Genomic DNA, 24,066 nt, shown 5'->3' with positions numbered 1-24,066 from the left:
CCAAAATTAGCCCTTGGCTCTGAATGTACAGCTCCCATTGAAACCAGTGGAAGCTGAACTCTTAGGATTTGAAGACACATTTTCCTTTACATTGAGCATAAAGGCTTTTTGAAAGGGCTGGGTTTATTTGAGTTTCTGTTAAAGAAGCTGAATTAGCTCTCTGTCACAGGATAAAAAGAGAAGCAGCATTGCTTCTCTAATTTGTCTTGTAAGGGTTTTTTGGATATCTAACAAAATTGCCAAGACACCCGTTTTTGTTTCTCTACACTGATTGTTTAATATTACAAAGGACCAGGCATTATACCAAGCACTTTCAGTCTTCTATAGTTCCTACAACAATTTACTATAACATTTCCTAATCCTTTACAACCAAAATAACAATAAAAAACAGAGTAATATTTAGAATCCAGATGAGAGAACAGGGAAATGATGGTTGAAAGCAAGCAGTCTGAGTTTCTGATGAACAAAAATATTTTCAGTTCTGACTTTACCAACTACAACTGCCAAAAATCCTCTCACTCTTCAGAAAGGTCTTTTATTATGGTATGGGTAGTGCTATTGAGAAATATCAGACTTTCAAATGCTTCATCTTGTAACTGATCTTACTGTTGAAATGCTCAGGATTCCTTAACTGGAACAAACTAGGAGTCTGTGGCTCCCTTCGTTCTGAAAGAAGCAAGTGGTGTGGATTCACTGACCACAGGGAACCTCTGCACCAGCACGAGTCCTTTCACGGCATGCCTCTGCTACACAGCGCTTCTCCAAGGCTCACCTGGGTGCTAACACAGTGCCATCAGGTTGCTAATTTGCTCAGGAGAATCTTACCCTTGTTTCCCCAACTGTCCACAAACATAAAAATGCATATTGTATACTTTGAGGTAAGTAAGTGCAACAACCACATCTCACTTATTTTTCTATCTCCCATCCATAACATATTAATATTTCCTACACAGAAGCAGTTAATGTTTACTAACTCCCATGAATAATGAACAAGAGATGCCAGATGATGTAAGAAACCATATGAGTTCATAGAAAACCATGAAAAACCCTGAGTAATGTAAGCCAGTTCTCAACTCACAGAGTAAGACCAAGACTAAGTCGTGTCTGACTCTTTGCAACCCCATGGACTGTAGTCCACCAGGCTCCTCTGTCCATGGAATCTTCCAGGCAAGAATACTGGAGTGGTTGCCACTTCCTCCTCCAGGGGATCTTCCAACCCAGGGATCAAACCTGCATCTCCTGGATTGGCAGGTAGATTCTTCACCACTGAGCCACTTGGGAAGGAAAGTAAGACTCTAACTTATGCCAATAGACACAGTCTAAGTAACAGAGCAATTTAGGGAGCACAGAGACAGAAACTTGACCTTGCTGAAGAGGGTCAGAGATTTCCTGAAAGCTTTGAGTCTTGAACTGAGTCTTTAAAATTATAAGAGGTATATACAAGTAACCCTCAAAGATAATATTCAAGCTAGACAGAGCATGAACAACGCATACCCAGAGCATGAATCTGTGTAACAAACATGAGTCAGGCTCTGGAGAAGAATTAGCCTAGAGAGGCTGGGGGAGACCAGATGATCAGGAACCTTGGTTGTTAAGTCAAGAGGGTGTGCAAATTTTCCTGTAAGCAATGGATAACCATTGAAAGGCTTCAGGCCAGAGATGATGGAGCCATACGCATTTGAGATCACTCTGGCTGGTTGTTGGAGGATGGTGTTAGGAAGAACAAGCCTGAAGGTATGTAAGTGGGTGTTGCAGATGTCAGTCACTCATGTGAGACAAAATGAAGGCAAAAACAAAGGAAGTGGTAGTAAGAACAATGTTAGAAAGTGGAGTCAGCAAGTCTTGATGAGTGATTATATGGAGCAGAAGGCCAACTGGAGTGGTAAAGATGGGAAAGAAACAAAGTCAAAGGTTTATGACTTGGGTGACCAACTAGCTAATATCTCCATCAGACAAAAAAGAGAGTATTAAACAGAGCAGATTTTATGAGAAGAGACATGAGGAGAGCATCATGTCATTGAAATCAAGGGAGCGCGTCCCTGGTGGTTCAGTGATAGAGTCTGCCTGCCAATGCAGGAGACGCAGGTTCAATCCCTGGTCTGGGAAGATCCCGCATGTCACAGAACCACTAAGCCCATGCACCACAACTATTAAGGTTGTGCTCTAGAGCCCAGGAACTGTAACTACGGAAACCTGCATGGCCTAAAGCCATGCTCAGCAACCAGAGAATCCACAGCAATGGGAAGCACGTCCACCACAACTAGAGAAGAGCCCGAGCAACAATGAAGACCTGGCACAGACAAATAAATAAACAACTTTTTAAGAAAACAAGGGAAGAAAGCATTTTAAGAAAAAGAGAGTATTATAAGTAATTGGGCATATATTGAGCAAGCAGACATCATGGAATGGAGTCGTACAAATACTTTGATCTTGTTTCTTGATTGGCCCTTTAAGTTTGCTCAGTGAACCTTGCAATTCTTCCCCTCTTGGAAAAAATTTGTAAATCCTATGGCTCTTCTACTTATTTTCAGGTAAAGAACTATGATCACCTTAAGTCACAAGACCTTTTTTGCTTCTATTTTGAAATAATTATATATTCACAGAAAGTTGCAGAGAGGCCCCATGTAGCCTTCACCTAGTCCCCCGCAATGGTTACATCTTATATAACTATAATATGGTATCAAAACCAGGAAACTGACATTGATATAGTCTGTGTGTACAGTCCTACATCATTTTATCATGTGTAGATTTGTGTAACCACCACTGCAATCACACCATCAAACTATTTTATTACCACAAAGGTCTTCCTTAGGTTACCCCTTAATTGTCACACCAGTGCCCTTCCACCACCACCCCTAATCCCTGAAAATCACTACTTTTCTTTCCATTTCCATCATTTTGTAAATCCAAGAAGACATTTAATGTAAACTTTTGAGATTGGCCTTTTTTTCACTAGGCATCATGTCCTTTCACTAGACACCATACCTCGTGGCTCAGACTATAAAGCTTCTGCCCACAATGCGGGAGACCCAGGTTCGATCCCTGGATTGGGAAGATCCCCTGGAAAAGGAAATGGCAACCCACTCTAGTACTCTTGCCTGGAAAATCCCATGGATGGAGGAGCCTGGTGGGCTACAGTCCACGGGGTCACAAAGAGTCAGACATGACTAAGCGACTTCACTTCACCATCATGTCCTTGAGATCCACTGAAGTAGTGACGTGCATAGTTTATTCCTTTTTATTACTGAGCAGTAGTCCACAATATGAAAGTACCAGTTTGTTTAGCCATTCACCTATTTGAGAGCCATCCTAGTTGTTTCCAGTTTTTGACTATGACAAATGTAAGCTGATTCACCTTGCTGTACAGCAGAAACTAACACATTATAAAGCAAATATAATCCAGTAAAAATTAATTTTTAAAGCTTAATTTTAAGTCTCACTAGAGGAAAACAACAGAATGGAAAAGACTAGAGATCTCTTCAAGAAAATTAGAGATACCAAGGGAACATTTCATGCAAGGATAGGCTCGATAAAGGACAGAAATGGTATGAACCTAACAGAAGCAGAAGATATTAAGAAGAGGTGGCAAGAATACACAGAAGAACTGTACAAAAAAGATCTTCATGACCCAGATAATCACCATGGTGGGATCACTCACCTAGGGCCAGACATCTTGGAATGTGAAGTCAAGTGGGCCTTAGAAAGCATCACTACGAACAAAACTAGTGGAGGTGATGGAATTCCAGTGGAGCTATTTCAAATCCTGAAAGATGATGCTGTGAAAGTGCTGCACTCAATATGCCAGCAAATTTGGAAAACTCAGCAGTGGCCACAGGACTGGAAAAGGTCAGTTTTCATTCCAATCCATAAGAAAGGCAATCCCAAAGAATGCTCAAACTACCACACAATTGCACTCATCTCACACGCTAGTAAAGTAATGCTTAAAATTCTCCAAGCCAGGATTCAGCAATGCGTAAACCAAGAACTTCCAGATGTTCAAGCTGGTTTTAGAAAAGGCAGAGGAACCAGAGATCAAATTGCCAATATCCACTGGATTATCAAAAAAGCAAGAGAGTTCCAGAAAAACATCTACTTCTGCTTTATTGACTACGTCAAAGCCTTTGACTCTGTGGATCACAATAAACTGTGGAAAATTCTTCAAGAGATGGGAATACCAGATCACCTGACCTGCCTCTTGAGAAACCTGTATGCAGGTCAAGAAGCAACAGTTAGAACTGGACATGGAACAACAGACTAGTTCCAAATAGGAACCCTGCTCATTTAACTTATATGCAGAGTACATCATGAGAACCATTGGGCTGGAAGAAGCACAAGCTGAAATCAAGATTGCCAGGAGAAATATCACTAACCTCAGATATGCAGATGACACCACCCTTATGGCAGAAAGTTTAGAGGAACTAAAAAGCTTCTTGACGAAAGTGAAAGAGGAGAGTGAAAAAGTTGGCTTAAAGTTTAACATTCAGAAAACTAAGATCATGGCATCTGGTCCCATCACCTCATGGGAAATAGATGGAGAGACAGTGGGAACAGTGTCAGACTTTATTTTTGGGGGGCTCCAAATCACTGCAGATGGTGATTGCAGCCATGAGATTAAAAGATGCTTACTTCTTGGAAGGAAAGTTATGACCAACCTAGATAGCATATTAAAAAGCAGAGACATTACTTTGCCAATAAAGGTCCATCTGGTCAAGGCTATGGTTTTTCCAGTGGTCATGTATGGATGTGAGAGTTGGACCATAAAGAAAGCTGAGTGCCAAAAAATTGATGCTTTTGAACTGTGGTGTTGGAGAAGACTCTTGAGAGCCCCTTGGACTGCAAGGAGATCCAACCAGTCCATCCTAAAGGAAATCAGTCCTGGCTGTTCATTGGAAGGACTGATGCTGAAGCTGAAACTCCAGTACTTTGGCCACCTCATGCAAAGAGTTGACTCATTGGAAAAGACCCTGATGCTGGGAAGGATTGGAGGCAGGAGGAGAAGGGGACAACAGAGGATGAGATGGCTGGATGGCATCACCGACTCGATGGGCATGAGTTTGAGTAAACTCCGAGAGCTGGTGATGGACAGCAAGGCCTGGCGTGCTGCGATTTATGGGGTCGCAAAGAGTCAGACATGACTGAGCAACTGAACTGAACTGATGGCAATTTTTAATCTGCTTATAGTAACCACACCATCAAAAAATCATTACTATGCATGAAAGAAAATAGTCATCACAGTATCTCTCTCCATGGCTTGTATTATTATATCTTAGTACCTGAGTCAAATTTTCCCATTTAACATCTTATTACACAGTTACAATAAGGGCAAATTCAGCAGGTGCTCTGTAAATATTTGCTGAATGAATGCGGTATTACTGCATTTATTTAGCACTTTCTTCAATTGATTAAAGCAAAATGGAGGGTTCTTAGAATGGAACTGGATTTTTTCTCAATCTTAACTAAGATGTCCATACACAGGATACACATAGTAGGCACTCAAATTGTGAATTACTGTACTGAGTTATAGTCAATAATAGAGAACACTATTATTCAACCAAAGCTCAAGTAGCATATAATGAATTAGCTGGCATGTCATAATGTGTTATTGAAATTGGTGATAATTTACTTATTATTTGCAATGGGGTTTCTGAAAAAAATTTCTCTTTCCATTAGGATTTCATTTTCAGCATTTGCTTGTCAGTAAAATCCTCACATCACTAATGTAACTTCTCATCATAGGCAGAATTGAATATTCATGCCTAGCTCAAATCACTGTTATTCTGGCCTGTTGCTTTTTTTCTCCCCAGATAGTTAACCCATCATTTGTATGGAAAATTTATTACAGTTTGCCATTTATAGGCTCTCTTTCATCCTGTTCTGTTATATGAACTGTAAATGTGGTAAGAAATTGTATTGGATTATTATGGAGGATGGGGACAGAAAAGTTGGACACATAAGTAATAATTTTATGTTTGTTCCAGCCATTAAGACACTTAGCATTCCTCTTACTTTTTACTGAATGTTCCTAGTAACAGAATTCTTTCAGTTAAATCTTCTTCTAAAGTTTTCATATCATATTAATGAAGAAGCCTATTAAAAGTCCAAAGCAAATTAATCAATGTAAGTACTTTGTATGCATACAGATAGGATGAACTGCTATGATTTCAAATCTCAGAAAAAAAAAGTGCATTGCTCTTTTTACTTGATAAATGGACTTGCATTTTGATTTTTTATTAGATTGTTTAGTAATAGACCAACAAATGTACTCTAGCACTTTTTTGCAGAAGTAATGAATTCTTTGTAATATGAGATTTTTATGACAGCTCTTTGCTATTAATAAACTTTGCTGAGCATATAGATAGAAAGGTGAGGTTGATTTGAGAATTACTGGATCTGCATATTAGTGAAATGAATGAGTCAAGTGCTACTACATAAAAAATAATATCCATATTAATTTGTATGCTAAATGGTTTATAGTGATTCTGACCAGCAGCCGAAGAAACCACCATTAATTCACACTGATAATCCAGGGTTGGCATTTTCCTCTACTACACAAACTGTGAAAACAAGCCCAAATTATTGTTGATGCTTATTATTAATTAGGTTTTCTCTTGCCCTGTGACTTCTCCAAATAATTCTCTGATAGTAAGGCAACCCTTAAATGGCTAAGTATGCCCTGAAACAACGTGTGTGTCATCAGGGAGTCATGTAAAAGGATTAACTGAGTCTTATAAACAGCATATCCTATAGGGTGTTTACTTTCTAGAAACTTCCATTCTGAAGCTTGGCATTTATCACTGATACTATATATGTTTTAGTATAGACACCTCCTAAATGAATAAATTGCATATTAACAATACAACCCCTATTTTTTTGCCCACATAGAGAACTATAACTATACACTCCATTATCAAAATAGTATCTTGTTGTTAACTAACCAAGAACAAACATAAAATCCCTAAGCATATTCAGTCTCAAGTCACATACTAATCCACACAGCTTCTACATCATGTTTAGCTGATTCCAGCCACACCCCCTCTTCCATAGGTACAGCAGGCTTGCATCTTCCTGGTCCTCTTATTTCCCCAGAACCTCTCCCCTCTCTTCTCCATGACAGGTCCTACAGTTCCTTCAAACCCATCGCTTCTCACCAACACCCCCCTACCTCTCAGCCTACCTTCATATCCTCCTCTATTCAATTTTGGACTAGTGGTCAATGTTTCATCCAGTTTAAGGAAATTTGGGTTGTTTGTCCCTTGAAAAGTCAAAGTGAAATTCACACAGTCGTGTCCAACCCTTTGCGACCCCATGACTATACAGTCCATGGAATTCTCCAGGCCAAAATACTGGAGTGGGGAGCCTTTCCCTTCTTCAGGGGTTCTTCACAACCCAGGGATTGAACCCAGGTCTGCCACATTGCAGGCAGATTGTTTACCAGCTGAGTCCCTTAAGGCTGAGTTTTTTCCCTTCTGAAGGTAAGCTTGTATCAGTGATTATGATTTAGAATCAAGCAGCCCCAAAACAATCAGACATCTTTTAAAATGCCAAGAGTTACCAGTTGGCAGAACATCATGATTCCTATGAGCTATTATGCAATAAAAGTTTTTGCCTCTCCTTTTCACCTGAGGTACGTTACTAAAGACCTCTTACTATTATCCCAGCTCAATCTGAACCTGACCTCAGAAAGCAGAAGGGCATGTGCAAGGAACCGATGGGGTGGGAGAGGGTGGAAAAGTTCCATCCTGCCATAACACAGATTAAGGAAATTGTGGTCCTTGACCGCAAAAAATATATTTGAAGTTGAGCCTTATAAATGTTGGTTCACCTAAAGTGAGATAAATCAATAGACAGATAGAATCCTGGATTGGAGGAAGCTTGAGAAATCACCTCGTCGAAAGCTGACCCTCTAAAAACACTTTGAAGAGTCTTTCAGACAAGGAAATTAATTCCTTGCTTGAATGTCACACCTTTGAGAGGATGATCATCCATTTGCCATGTGCACAAGCAGGCGAGGTGCTGTACGAAGGATTGAGGTAGCATGGCTTCAGGACCTGGAACACAACCAAAGAGTCAGTCAAGTCGCTGGCAAAGAGCAAAAGGCCTGGATCTGGTCAAGGTTAAAAGCAGAAATCACTGCCCATGGAAAAATGACTAAATGTAAACTTCAAGTTACATCAACAAATCAAAGCAATCTCAGGAAATTTAGCAATCTTAGCTGTAAAGTGATGGGTTAACAATCTACACTTTCGGGAGGGAAAAAAAAAAAAAAGAGGCCAAAATAACAGTGATTTGAGCTAGGCATGAATATTCAATTTTGCCTATGATGAGAAGTTACATTAATGATGTGAGGATTTAACTGACAAGCAAATGCTGAAAATGAAATCCTTAATGGAAAGAGAAATATTTTTCAGAAACCCATTGCAGATAATAAGTAAATTATTACCAACTTCAATAAAATATGATGATGAACACGTAAACCTTTAATGTCTAACATTAGGCATTACTGAACAATAGAGGTTTCAGAAAGATGAGCATCTTTTCACATTCTTTGTATTTTTAAAGTATCCACCTCTCCTTGAGCTTTTTTTCAGCTGGTAATAAAAGAAAAGCTGCTAGAGGGTTTTTTAAGTATTCTTTACTTTTTGAAGGAATAAGGGATAATGGAGGATTCCCTTTTTTCCCTACTAATAAATATGATTTTTAACAGTAGTGTGTGATTATGTTTTCTTTGACATGTCAACAAACACATATATATAATTTGTAGATTAACTTTTTACCAATAAACAGTATTTAGACCTCCACTAAATGAGGCATAAAGTGGAATTTATTTTATCAATTTTAAATTCGAAATTGTCCAATTATATTCAGTCAGTAGGTGTTACCCTGTTGTTCTCAGGGGCAAAGAAGAAAAACCAAACCCTTCAAGAGTTTCTTGTTAACAGTGTTACTTCATAGAACAAAATTTATTTGGAATTCATAGTGATTGGCCCTTCTGAAGGAAATGCCCAAGCAGAGGACCATCTATCAGTCAAGGAGCCCTGTGAGTTTGGAGAGAAAGTGATTTCTTTTCCATTCCTGCTTACTGTCAGCATTTTACTGGGTTAGAAACCCATTTATCCATCAGGATGAAAATCAAAGACCCTTTCTGAAGTAGAATAGAAAAGGAAATCTGAAACTGAGGTAAGGTGCTAATTTCCAGTATCTCCATGACTGCAGGAGATGGGACCTTGGAAACCCTAGGAGTCAGAATTCCCAAGAGGTTTCTGGCTACAACAGCCTTTAAAGTTCTACAGATTTCAGATCGGAATGGAATAACCCCTCCCCCACATAATCATCTGACTTACCTCAACAGAAGCCATGGTAATTTATCACTGAACATTTGTAATTATCCCCTTGATACTTTCTCCTGGAAATAATTTTTGGGGGAAAGGAGGAACAAACATTTGAAAATTAACTTCTCAGCCTGTCTTGATCCCACACTGGGTTAGCATGATCCTAATAGTTCTGTTAAACTTCAAGATGGAAATGACCTCAAGAAATAAATTGTTTCAATACTGAAGATAACATTACTCAATATAATAATTCTGAGGAGTCCTGAATTAAAGAACTGTATATATTCTCAGTGACTACTTTTTATTGTATACAAGTGTTCCTCTGGATATACTTTGGGAAATGCTTCTCTAAGCAATCAAAAATGACTTGAATCTTCCTTTAAGCATATTAAACCTGGCGTTTGCCTGATAGATTTCTTCCTGTTCAGAGTTTCCTGTAACTTTCCAGTGTATCTTAATGACTCAACTTGAATTTAGAAAGAAGAGTCCAACTTGGATCACTGAATGAAACTGTCAAGAGGTGTGGTAACCTGGTCTTGACAGAGATGAAACTGAATTGAAATAATGTTTATGAAAGAGGAAATATGGCCAAAATCACACAGAACATAAGACTAGGCCCCAGTCCTACTTTCCTACTTTTTCTCCCCATCATTGTCCAAACCTGCCTTCCACTATTCCGTAATTCCAGAACTCCTGACTTCTTAATCCACTCCCCTATCCTCTACCTATCTCACTGTGTTAAAGACATGCCCCGGTTGTAGACTGCTTCTCCCATGGAACTTCAGCCCATATCGCCTCCACCCTAGTTCTTGGATATAAACCCTGTCCCTGATCTCCAGATCCACACACTGTCTAGTTCCCTGGATCCATTCGAAAGAGGCAAACAGAACTCAGATCTCCAAACTACTAATCCACCCACCATTCTTTGCCCTGACTTACTGCTTTTTCAGTAAATGTTCTCATTTATCTTACTGAAAAGAATAATCAAGATAGCAAGTTACTAGTTGGGATTTGAGGGGTGGGTGGCATGAAAAAACCTTAACATAGCAGAAAAAAATCCCTATATATAGTCTTCCAATTAACCAAATACAGCACTAAGCTTTCATTTTAGTTTTTAATCAAAAACTATATGATTAGTGACTAACTTATCATAACTTGAGTTTTACACCGCACAGGCTAATCACAAAATTATTCAGTACAAATAAACAACAAACTTTCTTGTGTAATAGAAACCTGAGTTTTCCAGAAAGGCATTTTAAGAGAGGGGGGAAAAAAACTTTTTTTCTAACCTCTTAGGTTTGGTCAGGCCCAGCAAACTAATAAAAGACAGATTAACAGGAGAAAAAAAAAACAGTTTATTTACACATAATGAGCATACATACAAGTGAACTCAAAAGGAGTGGTTAGAATTTGAGGTTTATATACCATCTTAACAAAGGGCAATAAATTGTGGAGAAGTGATTTAAAAAAAAAAAAAGGAAAAGGAATTTGTGCTTGTAGAAGTGGCAAACTGGGATGATTTGATAAATATACAAGAGAAAACTAAGAGAAGATGAGAGTTACATCAGAAAGACTTGTTTGTACAGATTCATCTCAGTGCCCACGCTCTGTCTCCAAGGATAAGGGTTGTTTTCCTGCTCTCGTTACTAGAGAGAGAAGTCAGCATACCTTCACGTAGGAAATTTATGCCCTGCTTTTACACAGAAATGGGGAGGACAGATGATTCTTCCTGTATCTGCTCTTAACTGCCTTCAGTTTAAAATGATCCTTACACCAATGAGGCACCTTCTGAGGTGGCATATTCTGAATCCCTTCAGCACAGAACAGAAAGAGGAGAAAGGCCATGTGTACTAGGAACTGAGGGAATGTGAAGATATCCAACCTGGGTTCTAGGGGGAAAGACTTCTTAAACTGAAATTTCCTTATTTCACTTTGTGTGAGTTGATATTTGATTCATATCATATGCATCATATTTAATTCTACAGAAAATAAGATGAAACTATAAATCAAGAGATCAAAAAAACACAAATAATGCTTAAATTGCCTATGAGTCACATACCTGGATGATTTACTACTTTTATCTTCCTCACAGTTATACAAATGAATAGTTGGGACCTGAAACCTTCAAACAGAAAGGGCTTGTGCTCTATCACTGGCAAGGCAGTCTTCTCGTTTACTATAGCTGCTGAGTGGAGAAGAAGTAAGGAACAACAGAACTCAAGGATACAAATTAAACTATCACAAAGATAGATAATTTTGAATGGTGGCTCAGAGGGTAAAGAGCCTGCCTGCAATGCTGGAGACCCAGGTTCAATTCCTGGGTTGGGAAGATTCCCCTGGAGAAGGAAATGGCAACCCACTCCAGTATTCTTGCCTGGAAAATCCCAAGGACAGAGGAGCCCGGCGGGCTACAGTCTATAGGGTCGCAAAGAGTCGCTCAGAACTGTGTGACTTCACTTTCTTCCTTACAGAAGCCCAAACCAACTATAATAGCCTCTGACCTCCTCTCCTCCCTTCTCTCTTCTCTATTTTTTGTCTGTCTGTCTATCTCCCTCTCCTTGTAATCTGTCTTTTGTCCCTTTTTTCTATCTAGGGAAACAAGATTTGGGGGAACATGAATTTTTTTTTAGGATCACGGGTTTTTATGTACATTATGCTTCCTGCCAAATAGCTGAGCTATTAGAATTATAGATCTAGCCTGTGACATTGTGTGTTGTCCTTTACTTGACCGTCTGCACCAATGAAAGGCACTGTTGTCAAGACATGCCCCTTTGCCCTGTGGTTACCATTTTACTCCAAAGGACTTCTAAGGGTGAAGCCATTATATTGGCTCCAGCTACTGTATTCGCCCTATTGAGTCACATTTTGGCTAAAAGCCTAATAGAAGGCAGAGTCAGTACTGAATTCAGATGAATTTGTTCAATATTTTTTGAAAGATACTTTTAGAACAAGGCCCTACTGGCAATTAACAGCAATATAATCGACAGTCATAAAATCAAAATACATATAATCAAGTGTCATTTAAGCAATGCTTTAAAAAACATTCTTATGTAAAGTGAATATCCTTTAAACTGTCATTGATCTTAATCTAAATTCAGATACACATTCTGTTGGCAAAAAAAAACAAAAAACAAAAAGCCCCTGTATGTGGTAGGACTTATAACTAAGAATATGGTTACTTGTACAGAATCAAATATTAAAAGTAATATTGTTTTAATAAAATATTAACTAAACCTTCAGAATTATAACAGTATAAAACAAAAATAAAACTACTAATATAAGGAAAAATCTAAAAGTACATCCCTTTAATGCCTCATCTGATGCAAATTCTAAATCTAAAATAGTTTACTTTCCACAAATCTCAACATACTTCAACACTTGAGGCAATTGTCTTAATTTTTATTTGTACTTTGAACATAAATAATCTCTACTAAGCAGTGGGATTTAATCATCTTTGGAGTCATTCTGCTGCTAACTTGCTGTGTTACCCTGCACAGTTCATTTTAAAATCTCTGGATTTCAGTTTTTTTCACTTGTAAAATTATGAGTAACAAAGTATATATTATAGTGGTTTTCACTCTAAGATTCCTTAGAGATGTTTCAGAGACAGCAAGAGACAAGCTTAATTTTGTCTCTGTAACTCACTGAGATCCCACACAGTATGTCATGAAAAAGCAGGTTAGAGAGGATTTATCTGACTCCCCAAAAACCATCTCAAGCAAATTTATAACCTGAGTAAAAAAGACACAACCAGTCTCAATGTATCTGCAAACAGGTTGTCACCCTTCAATTCTTGTAGATAGACATTCTTAAGCCATAGCAGGACCCACTTCCTATTTCGTTTTATAAAAGGTTCTTGAGGGGTTTTGTTCAATTTGGGAGGAAAAGGACTAGTGTAATCAAGTGAGATTTGGGTTTTCTAGTTAGACCACTTGAGACTCAAATTCCTAATCCACTATGACACCTTAGGTAGGTTCTTTTTAATATCTCAGATTTTTAAATCATCCCCACTTTAAAATCAATATCCCACCCTCCAAAGTGCTGCAGTGATTAATAAAATACCTCATGGAACTGGAATGTTAAAACTGGGTGGCTTTCCCTGGATTTTAAGAATCCCCCAGTCCTCTAAAGTGGCACCTTTAAGACTTCAAATAATCCTCGAAGCGATTATACACATTGATGCTCTCTGTCTTTTCGGCTCTGGCTTCCCAAAATTTTACTGATGCTTCAATCCATAGGAAACTCAGTATACTTAATTCAGTTTTCATAAGCATTTATAAGTAAAAGTGTGACCACATAAGGTGGTTCCCATTTTTTTCTCTCTTCGTCACTCCCCCTCCCTCATCTATTTCTACATTTCCATGCCTCCCTCCAGAACTGGCCTGGGAGCTTCAAAGTTTTCTCCAGATGAAAAATGTCTTCTCATGCTGGAAAATCTAGGCAATAGCTGTTCCTCATATCCTGATTCTAGCCCACACATTGTCCATGCATTATTTTCAACAGTTACAGAAAATATAATTCTATAAAATTTTAGACATTGTGATTATTTCCCCCAAACTTATTCTATCAGCCACTCATTTAATAGTCTGTTTAGGTTTAGAAAAATCTTGTTACTCAAACTGTGGTCTGTTGACCAGAAACTGTCAATATCACCTGGCAAATTGTTAAAAATGTAAAATCTCAGGACCCATTCCTGACTCATGAGTTGGAGTCATAGAAAACCCCACTTCTCTGGCTGCACAATCCTTGAGAATTCTTCCAACTCATGCCTAAGCCAATTAGTGCCATAAATTCTTAGTTTTAGGAATCAGTTTAGGGTGTGGACAAAACAAATACTGTCCAATCAGAGTGATCAATACCAATCAGTATTGGTGCTTTGTGCTGATCAGCAGACACCCTGTCCTTCACATCATACCATCCCTCAAATACGAGCAAGGAAACAAAAAACCCGAGTTGTTCTGCACAGTCATCTTGCAATGATGAAGACAAATCCAATACAAAGAGGGTCTCAGTGAGTTTCAGCCAAGTGAAACCAGAACTCGGATGAACTGCCTTCTGAAATGTATCCTACCTTTTCAACATGTAAGCCAGCAAGTTCAACTGACGTTTTAGGCTGGATGAAAACCCGTGACCTAAAACCCAAATCTCGTTTGTACTGCTCCAAACTAAGAATAATTTTTACATTTTAAAAAGACGTAAGAAGAAAAGAAGAAAGAGGAAGTGAGAAGGAGGAGGGAAAAGAGAGGGGGAGGAGAAGGGAAGAGGGGAGAGGGGGAGGAGAAGGGAAGAGGGGGGAGGGGGGAGAGAGAGGGGGGAAGAGGGAGGGAGGAGGGGGAAGAGGGAGGGAGGAGGGGGAAGAGGGAGGGAGGAGGGGGGAAGAGAGAGAGGAGGGGGAGGAGGTAGAGGAGGGAGGGAGGAGAGGGGAGAGAGAGGGAGGAGCGGGGAAGAGAGAGGGAGGAGGGGGGAAGAGGAGGGAGGAGGGGGGAAGAGGAGGGAGCGAGGGAGGATAGGTAGGGAACAAGAGACATATATGGTCCACAAAACCTAAAACATTTACTATTTAGCCCTTTACATTAAAAGTTACTTGATCCCTAAGTCAAATGAAGCATTCAAATGTTCTTTTCACTTGTTCATGCATGTAAATGGCCTGGCACTTAGCAGATATTCAATTACTGTTAGTTTTCACTACCACTCTCCTAAATTTTACCTTCCCCAAGATTGTGATACAATACATAAAACTACCAAATGAAGTATGCAAATATTACATAATATCATATAGTTACACCTATCAGTTCAGTTGCTCAGTCATGTCCGACTCATTGCGGCCCCATGGACTGAAACACGCCAGGCCTCCCTGTCCATCGCCAACTCCTGGAGTTCACTCAGACTCATGTCCATTGAGTCGGTGATGCCATCCAACCATCTCATCCTCTGTCATCCCCTTCTCCTCCTGCCATCAATCTTTCCCAGCATCAGGGTCTTTTCCAATGACTCCGTTCTTCACATCAGGTAGCCAAAGTATTGGAGTTTCAGCTCCAGCATCAGTCCTTCCAATGAATATTCTGGACTGATTTCCCTTTAGAATTGACTGCTTCGATCTCCTTGCAGTTCAAGGGACTCTCAAGAGTCTTCTCCAACACCACAGTTCAAAAGCATCAATTCTTCAGCACTCTTTATAGTCCAACTATAGCTTTCTTTATAGTCCAACTCTCACACCCATACATGACTACTGGAAAAACCATAGCTTTGATCAGATGGACCTTTGACAGTAAATTCTCTATATTCATCAAGAGATTGTGTTGCATTGTTAATAGTTAAAAGCACTAGTTCTAGAACTAGTCTGCTTAGGATCCAATCCTTATCACTCACTAGCTGTGTGACCTTTTTATACCTCATTTTCCTAAGTTGGAAATAACTATTCATAGTACCTACCTCACTGGCTTGACAAGATGGTTAAATGAGTAAATGTAAAGTACTTCAAATTAGTGCCTAACACATGGTAAACAAATTAATAAAGTTTATCATATCTCTGATTTACAATTTTCTAAAATGTTTAAGTATCAATCCAGACTCATTCTAATGTTGGTAGGGACGTGTAATCATTCAAAAATGCTCACAGCTGTGGAGAAAAGGTCATAATGCTCCCAATACTACAAATTTTATCTAACTGATCACTGAAATACTCACTTAGGCTTTTAGCACACTGTTCTTAAGTAGTAATGGTTCAGGATTGGTGTTGGGTTGGCCAAAATGTTCGTTCAAGTTTTTCTGTCACATCTTACGGAAAAACCCTGATGAATTTTTCGGTCAACCCAAAAAAACATCCTTCATTGCCTACCAGTTCTCAAACTGTGGGCACTGGGAAAAAAAGACTAAAAGAGTATCCAAAGAAATTGTTACTCTGTTTGCTCCTTCATTGGTTTACATGATAATCTGTCACTACTAAAGAACAAGAAATATACCCTAGAGCATTGCTTTTGACCCTTCTAAACTTCCTTTTTTTCTTTAGCTTTATTTTTAGATAGATATCAAACAGGAAATTCCACTCCACTAAGAAATGGTGAATTTTCTAGCTAAGACTGAAGGGTGGGACCCAATGGGAAATCAGTAATGAAGAATGAACCAGAGGGTTGGGGAGGGGAAGAGTGAATGGATATGGGTAAACAGGCCATTTCTATTTTATTTACCCTACTAGGAGTGAAACCAGTAGCTTCCGTTTATCCCTAAGGAATAACTTTTAAAAACCAGACCAGTCAATTTCAGCCAAAATTCAAAAATCAACAGACTGGCAAGACTACCGATCAGATATAGCCGCAAAACTGTTCTAATGCCCCAATACCGGATGGATGAGAGTGTGTAGGTACAAAGACATAACAATGATTTGCCACTTACTGCTAAGTGTTGCCAAATGTGCTTTAAGTACCTCATGTACTGGAAATACACTGCAAATTACCTTCCTTATGTTGTGAATAGGAACAGAAGCTTTTTCTTCCTTTCCTGTTTATATTATCGATCACTGCATATTCAAATCCACCTCTTCTGCCTTGTGAGAAACTGATGTATAGGATATACAACACTTTGTACCTTTTGGATTTGAAACTGTAAGATGCCACATGTGACCTTTCTGAATGAGTCTATTAGCCTAAATGTAGGTTCAACTTAAGCCAGGAAATATGAAATTCCATACAACAACTAAAATTTTCACAAATTATTTTGAGATTCTCAAAGATAGCATTATATTATGGATTAATGAATCAACTGTAAACATAATTCTACAGATCAGTATTACTAAGGATCTCTAGTGTTGGTTTCTGTAGTGTCAAAGATGTGGGTGTAGTAATACCCCAAACTGAGAGATGAGAATTTTTGGTAAAGCATAACAAAAAAGGTAAAAAACTTTTACACACTTACATTACCAAACTGGCAAACTCACGTGAGAGACTGACCTGCTGATCATAGACATGTTTGTACAAAGATAATGATTAACAAATGATTTAATACTATGAAAGCTTTCTAAAAAATTTAATCTACTAAAAATCATCAAAAACTAAACTGCTTTCTTAGTCTGTACTTTTAATTATATTTTAACTATTTTTTAGCCAAATAATATATGCTTAAACAACTGAAACAGTGCACCAGGGTAAAAATATATACACACACATATATGTACACATGTACATGTGTCTATATACATGACTCCCTTCCACGACAGACACAATCACAGAGAAAACTACATATTACTGCATAGTTTATTGCATCTTTCCCAAAACTGCAATAAAATATAGGAATATATATTCTTTTTCAAAACACAAATGGGAGCATCTTCTTTACTTTGCTTTTTTCACTTAATACAAGCTTTTCAATCTAATGTTCAAATCTTAAAATCTGAATTCCATAATCCCACACAAAGTGTTATTCCTAGTGCATCTTCTACCTATTCAACATACATTAAGTAAAAAAAAAAAAACATGGTTGGTCAGACATATATGAGAAACACTTGGTTAAAAAGGTAAATAGCCTTCTTTCTTGCTGAACTTCCCAGATTCCTGAATGTGCTAATTTAGTCAGTGATTCATTACAAAGCTTACTCTGTACCTTTCACCAGGTGGCGCAGTGGTAAATATGAATAACTCACCTGCCGAGGCAGGAGATGCGGATCTGATCCCTGGGTTGGGAAGATCCCCTGGAGGAAGAAATGGCAACCTACTCCAGGATTCTTGCCTGGGAAATCCCATGGGCACAGGAGCCTGGCAGCTATAGCCCATGGGGTTGCAAAGAGACACACAAGCAATTGAGCACACACACGCATGCACGCACACACACACACACATCTTATGAAGTTATTTAGGCAAGAAGTTTTCTCGCAGAGGAGCACCTTTTAAGGTTGGTATTCCAAAGAACATACTTTGGGAACTGCTCAGCTGCAGCATCTAGTTTAATCATCCTAAAAAGACTGGCAGATGAGTTGCATTGTGACCATTTTATAAGATAAAGAACCTGAAACCACAAAGTTTAAGTAACTTTCCTATAGTCACCAGCTGGAAGAGGCAAAACTGGTATTAATCCACCAAATATATCCTCTTCTCCCTATACCGCTCAGAGCTCATCATCCTTTTAGCATCACTAGGCACTAATGATAGTAAAGAAATATCCCTTGTCTTTATCCTATGAGGCTGAGCTTAAAAACACTCTGATAGCGTAAGTCTAGAATATCAGAAGAGCCAAAAGCACCCTACATCTAAAGCATGCAACAGAATTTCAGAGGGGGAAGACATGATTGTGGACATAAGAGTCCAGGAAAGGATGATCTATATGACTTAAGGTAGGTTAATTACAACTCTCTATGTTCAATTTTTTCTGCTACAAATCAAAGATGATGCCCGTCTGGTAGTATGTCAAAGAAGATCAAATTAAGGCACTTACACACAAATTGACTTCTCAAACAATATTAGTTCTTATTGCCATCTCCCATAATTTCCAATTTCTTTCCACCTTTAACTTTTACATTAGTTGAAAAAAATTAACCATTTAGCAGAACTATTTCTTTTTGCTGTGATTCACACAAACTTCTAGCTTCCTAGAATTCAAAAGTGCCAAATCTTATAAAAATACTTCTCTAAATAAAAATTCAAAAATATTTTTGAAGATTTCTAAGTCAAAAGTATAAATATTTTCAAAATAACTGTCAAGCCTTGTAATTTTGGCTCACAGATTAGAAAATGGAAATAAGACCAGTTGTAGGGAAAAATAATAGCACGGTCCTCAGATGATGAGGATGGAAGAAGGAAGGTCAGGAAGTGGCCTGAAGGAACAGTAAGGAAGACACTGACTTCTCCCCTCTCTCTCACTGAGCTGATGTGGAAGGTAGGGAGTGGATGGGTGGACACAGGAGATGTCTATTGGCAAGGGCAGCAGAAAACAGGTATCACTGTCTCTCCATTAACTTGTGCCGTTTAATTTCAGAATTAAATTCTGAAAGTCACGGCTTTCTCTAATCACATCCACAGCCCAAGGAATAACAAAATTAGGGGACACTCAGTTTCCAGCCTCTGCTACTTAACCTATCTCCTGATATCTTTGGAATTTCTGACAACATCTCCTCTTCCTTGCTATGATCTCCGGGCTTTGGGAGTTCGTTGCTGTTTTTTTTCTTTTGCCGCCAAGTCGTGTCTGACTCTGCAACCCCATGGACTAGAGCCCTCCAGGCTCCTCTGTTCATGGGATTTCCCAGGCAAGAATACTGGAGTGGGTTGCCATTTCCTCCTCCGGGGGATCTTCCTGACCCAGGGATCAAACCCTTCTCTCTGGCATTAGATTCTTTACCACTGAGCCACCAGGGCTTTGGCAGAGCTAACTCTATTTCTTGGACTAGCGGGCCTTTTGCTCCAGTAAAATGCGATGTCCCCTAGTAAATTTCTACAGGAACATGCCATTATTCAACCTCATTGCATACTGCCCTGCTCAGTACTTGGTTTTTGTTTGTTTGTTTGTTTACAGGGCCCATCTCCAACTCACCCTCACCCCATTAGACCTAGACACTTTAAATGGAGGAACCAAGTTGCAGCTCACATTTTTTAATCATTAACAATTTTCTCACCCTGAATTTTTAGCTAAAGTTTTATAAAACATTTAATTATCCATTTCTTATTTTAGTAATTACACCAAACACATCTTATGCACCAATTTATACCTTCTATTGCCTTCACCTCTTATTCCAACAACCTCAGCACCAACTGGTTCTAGGCAGGCTTCAACCACATTGGCACTGATGCAACTTGGTAAGTTTTCACTGTAAGCATAGGAGAGGAAAGCCAACGGGTAAATGTCTCCTCCATTCTTCCCCTCATTGGCTCTGAGATTGATTTCACAGGTTTCTTAGAAGGGCCTATAGATCGAAAACCCATTGCCTGCTGGCAAGACCAACTGGATAACTCATAACTGCATCGGTTCTCCTTTCTTCCTATTTCACTTCTCTGTCCGTGTCTTGGGGGCTGCCTAAGCCCCAATAAACATTCCCAAACAAACAACTCTCACAAAAGCCTCAGGCTCTGCTTTTGAGGGCAAGCTGATGAATTGATCAGGGTCCTAAAGGGAAACAGAAACCATCCTAAAGAAGAGAGAAAATGTAACGAAGAATGTTAAGCTTTTTAACTGAGGATTAACTACAATGGAGGAAGAGGTAAAGGTAAAAACCATGAGTACATCAGATTAAGGAAGCAGCCAGCAATTTCGAGAGCTAAGACAGTGTCCAAAGAAGGAAGAAATTTGGAAGAGGTCTCTCCCCCAGACTGAAAGTCAAACCTTATTAACAAGAGTGTGGCCATGAGCCCTGGACAGCTGAGGAGTCTGCCAGAGGGCCAACAGGTGGTTTCCTACAAGCCAGCCCTGCTGGGGGCTCTGAGACGCCAGGAAGACTCTGCGAAGCTGTGCCCCAGGGGTTCTGGAGAGACCCTCCAGGAAGCACCACTGCTGCTGGCTAAACCGGCCAGGAAGTCAGGGTATGGTCAAACTCACCCGGAAAGCACCTTTTTCCCACCAAAGCTTCACATTGCACCAACTGGCCAAGAAAAATGTCTGCAGGTTCCCACTCCAGCTGTACGAAGCAGGGCAAAGTTCGTGGGCTGGAAAAAAGCAAGGCCATAAGTGGTTAAGTAGCATGCAAGGCAAAGGCCCAATCTGCTAATGATGGGCAAACCTCGTTCTTCAACCCAGGGAATTTACCAAAACCGGCAGGACAGAGAAGCTCAGGCATGGGCCTGTTTCCTTCCAGTATCTGCCCAAACCAGATCCTCTTTTCTTCCATCTTCCCAGCTTCTAGCCTTCCTTGCTTGCAGGACTCGCATCTGCCACTCACAGGCCGGGCCAGCGAATGAGCTTCGCCACCAGGAACAGGCATCCAACATCTCCCGTTTATCTCCCACTTTCACTTAGAATGAACTCTTCAGGTAAGGTTACCCAGATTCTCTGAGTCCAAAGTGCCGTAGGCAGTCTTGAAACACGGTAATCAACAGGCCTGGGCTGTAACCGGCCTTCACTGGCCAAGCTCACTTGAATTGTTTTCACAGAAAACCATCCTCCTAGCAGCACTAACATTATGTTTCCCTGAGCTGTTTTTCAGAGCCTTGGAGTCACCAGCTCCCACTTCCAGCTCCCGTCAGTTAAGACTGGTGAGGACCAGGGACCCTCCAACCACAGCACATGAGCAGGTGTCTGCGCCTCGACCTTCTGACGTCAGAGGCTGAGACCTGCCAGGCTCGGAATGTGCTGGAGCCAGGCACCTGTAGCCGTGTTGCACCTGTGCAGGATGACTGTCTCACCTTTTTCCTATCTCCAATTACTTTCTCCAAGTTCCCCACACCTCAGCTTTATTGCATAAATGTCCTGAGCCTCCGGGAAGGTGGATCTGAGGTCTGTTCTCTTAGCTCCTCACTTGGCTGCTTGTGAAGAAACCCTTCTCTGCTGCAAACCTCTGTGTCTCAACGTTTGGCTTGGTGCGCGTTGGGAAAACAAGTCTGGTTCAGTTAGCAGTCTCATCCTGTCAACTTCGTTCTCATTCAATAAAGTCATCAAAATAATTGATGGACTTTGGAATAGTGACCTCAAGTGATGAAAACGCTGCCAAAGTCCTGTTATGGAGAACATTCGTTTTGGCATCAGACAAACCAGTGCTAAAATTCTGGCTCTGGCAAATGCTAATTGTGTGTTCTTCATATATAGATTTTTAACCTTACTCTTCTGTAAATTGGAGATTTTTTTTCATAAAGTTATTTTAAGAATTATGAAAACAAGATGCATTTGTTCGCCCAACAAATATTTATTAAGCACAACTATGTGCCAGAAATTTTCCTAAACACCGAAAGGTACTGTATGTAAACATCTGGTTTGTGATTGAAGCTTAATATAAAAGAATTTCCTTTCCTTTTCCTTCCCTTTATGATCGTGAACATTGCCCACAGTAAGTGAGCAACAAAATTTACTTATCACTATTCTGCTTATTTGTATTTCTTTGTCATATAAGAAACACAAACTAAAAATCTTTATAAATTACTTCCATATACTAGCATTATTAGGACTCATTCCTATAAGGATACCCAGGAGGCTTTTTTCATAAAGGTATTTGGAATATTCATTATTGGTATGAAATTTGCCAACACAGAAAAGTATCTCAGAGAAGCTGCTGTGTGTGATTAAGATCATTGTTAGTGGGCACACATGCTTTCTATTTCACCCATTATAAATAATAGTACACATGGCAAATACCTCTGACATTCTTTATATTTCAAAAATTTTTGTAAGCATGAAACATTAACATTTTACATATGGGTATGGAGAGGTTGAATCATTTGCCCAAGGTCACTCAATATATCAGTGACATAATTACTAGCTAAACTCTTAGTTTCCTATGTCCTGGTCCTCCTGCCTCTTCCCTCTCCTTGAGAAAATATTCGCCTACGGTGATGCCTACTTGCCTTTTACTCAAGAAAGTACACTGGAAAAAAACATATAACTTGTATTTTTCCCCCAAATCAAATTAATCAGAAAATAAAATTAAAGCGCATTTATTTAGCAGAAAGCTACTCTTTCCATTAATGAGAATTTTATTGAATATAATAAAAATATTTCAGGCAATTCTTTTCTTCATGCTTTTTTTCTCTTCCTTTCTCAGATTTATTGAAAAGCATTTTTATTAGTGCAATAATAGGCTCTGGGACATGCAATTATATTGAGATGCTGACACTTTCCTGTTAGTTGCAGCCTTTGGCCTGAGGCCAAACACTGAACCCAAGCATATGAGTTTCTCTGCAAGCAGTCCTGGCATGCCACTTGCCTGCGTTTGTCCTTATAGCAACCTTCAATTTCACCCAATATAGAGAGAATTAACTAATTTTTCCCTGCCATTACAATTGATCCAAATGGGTACTTCCATCTCTCTTTTAGGGAAAACAAAAAATTCCTTATAAAATTTTTGGAGGATGCAATTAAGGACAGACCTGTTAGATTTTGATTTCAGTTTCATGTGGGGAAACACCATAAAGGGTGTCATTACTTTGTGAGTCATTTACAAACATGAAATGCAAATACTTGTGCCTTTGTCATGAGTTTTTTTTTTTATAGCTTTCACTTTTGTACATTTTTTTATTGCAAATCCTCCTCTTTCCAAACTCCAAACATTTGAGAGTGAAAGTGTAGATATGGTCTATAAATAAAATACAGATCCAAACCTCTGGAACTTTTTTTATTTTATTTTATTTCTCGGGCAAGGAAAACCAACCTAAGAAAAAAGAAACTATCAAAGGATGCTTCTGAATCCACTCCCATTTTTTGTTTAAAGACACTGTGTTCCAATATTAAAGAAGTTAAATCTATCTTTGCTAGATTCTGTGCCGTAGATTACTTTCCCCCACATATCCCACCCTCCTTCTTGGAAATGCTGTGTTGTTAGAAAAACCCACATACAAACTTTAAAACGTTTGCTTTTCAGTTAGATGTGAAGAATGAGAAAACACAAACAATTAGACTATGCCCTCTGAAGATGTCTCTGGCCCAAATGTGAACAAAAACAAAGGTTCCTGCCATCCCTAGGCATGCCCAGCAGTGTACTGATGACCTTCAACTCCTACAGGTTAACTATTTCAGCAAACCTTGGCCGTGTTTTGGACTTCACTTCCTCATCCAGGAAGCCGAGTCTAGAAACACTAGTTATTCTAAATTAGTCGTGAAACACTCCTGGGAGGGG

At 39.3% G+C, this 24,066-nt stretch overlaps 1 long non-coding RNA gene across 1 annotated transcript in view; it reads right to left on the bottom strand.

Moving 5' to 3' along the window:
- The window catches only part of LOC122439549, a 322,576-nt gene extending 301,401 nt beyond the window's left edge, over nucleotides 1-21,175 (bottom strand). The window contains exons 1-2 of the long non-coding RNA XR_006268915.1: nucleotides 21,051-21,175; nucleotides 20,844-20,950 (exon numbers count right to left, since the gene is read on the bottom strand). This is a non-coding gene — a long non-coding RNA (uncharacterized LOC122439549). The remainder of the gene's footprint in view (nucleotides 1-20,843; nucleotides 20,951-21,050) is intronic.
- Between the last annotated feature and the right edge of the window lie 2,891 nt (nucleotides 21,176-24,066).

The sequence above is a fragment of the Cervus canadensis genome, chromosome 4 (assembly GCF_019320065.1).
Source record: "Cervus canadensis isolate Bull #8, Minnesota chromosome 4, ASM1932006v1, whole genome shotgun sequence".
NCBI lineage: Eukaryota > Metazoa > Chordata > Mammalia > Artiodactyla > Cervidae > Cervus > Cervus canadensis.
The sequence above is the reverse complement of the archived record's forward strand: the minus strand, read 5'-3'. Positions and strand labels throughout refer to the sequence as shown.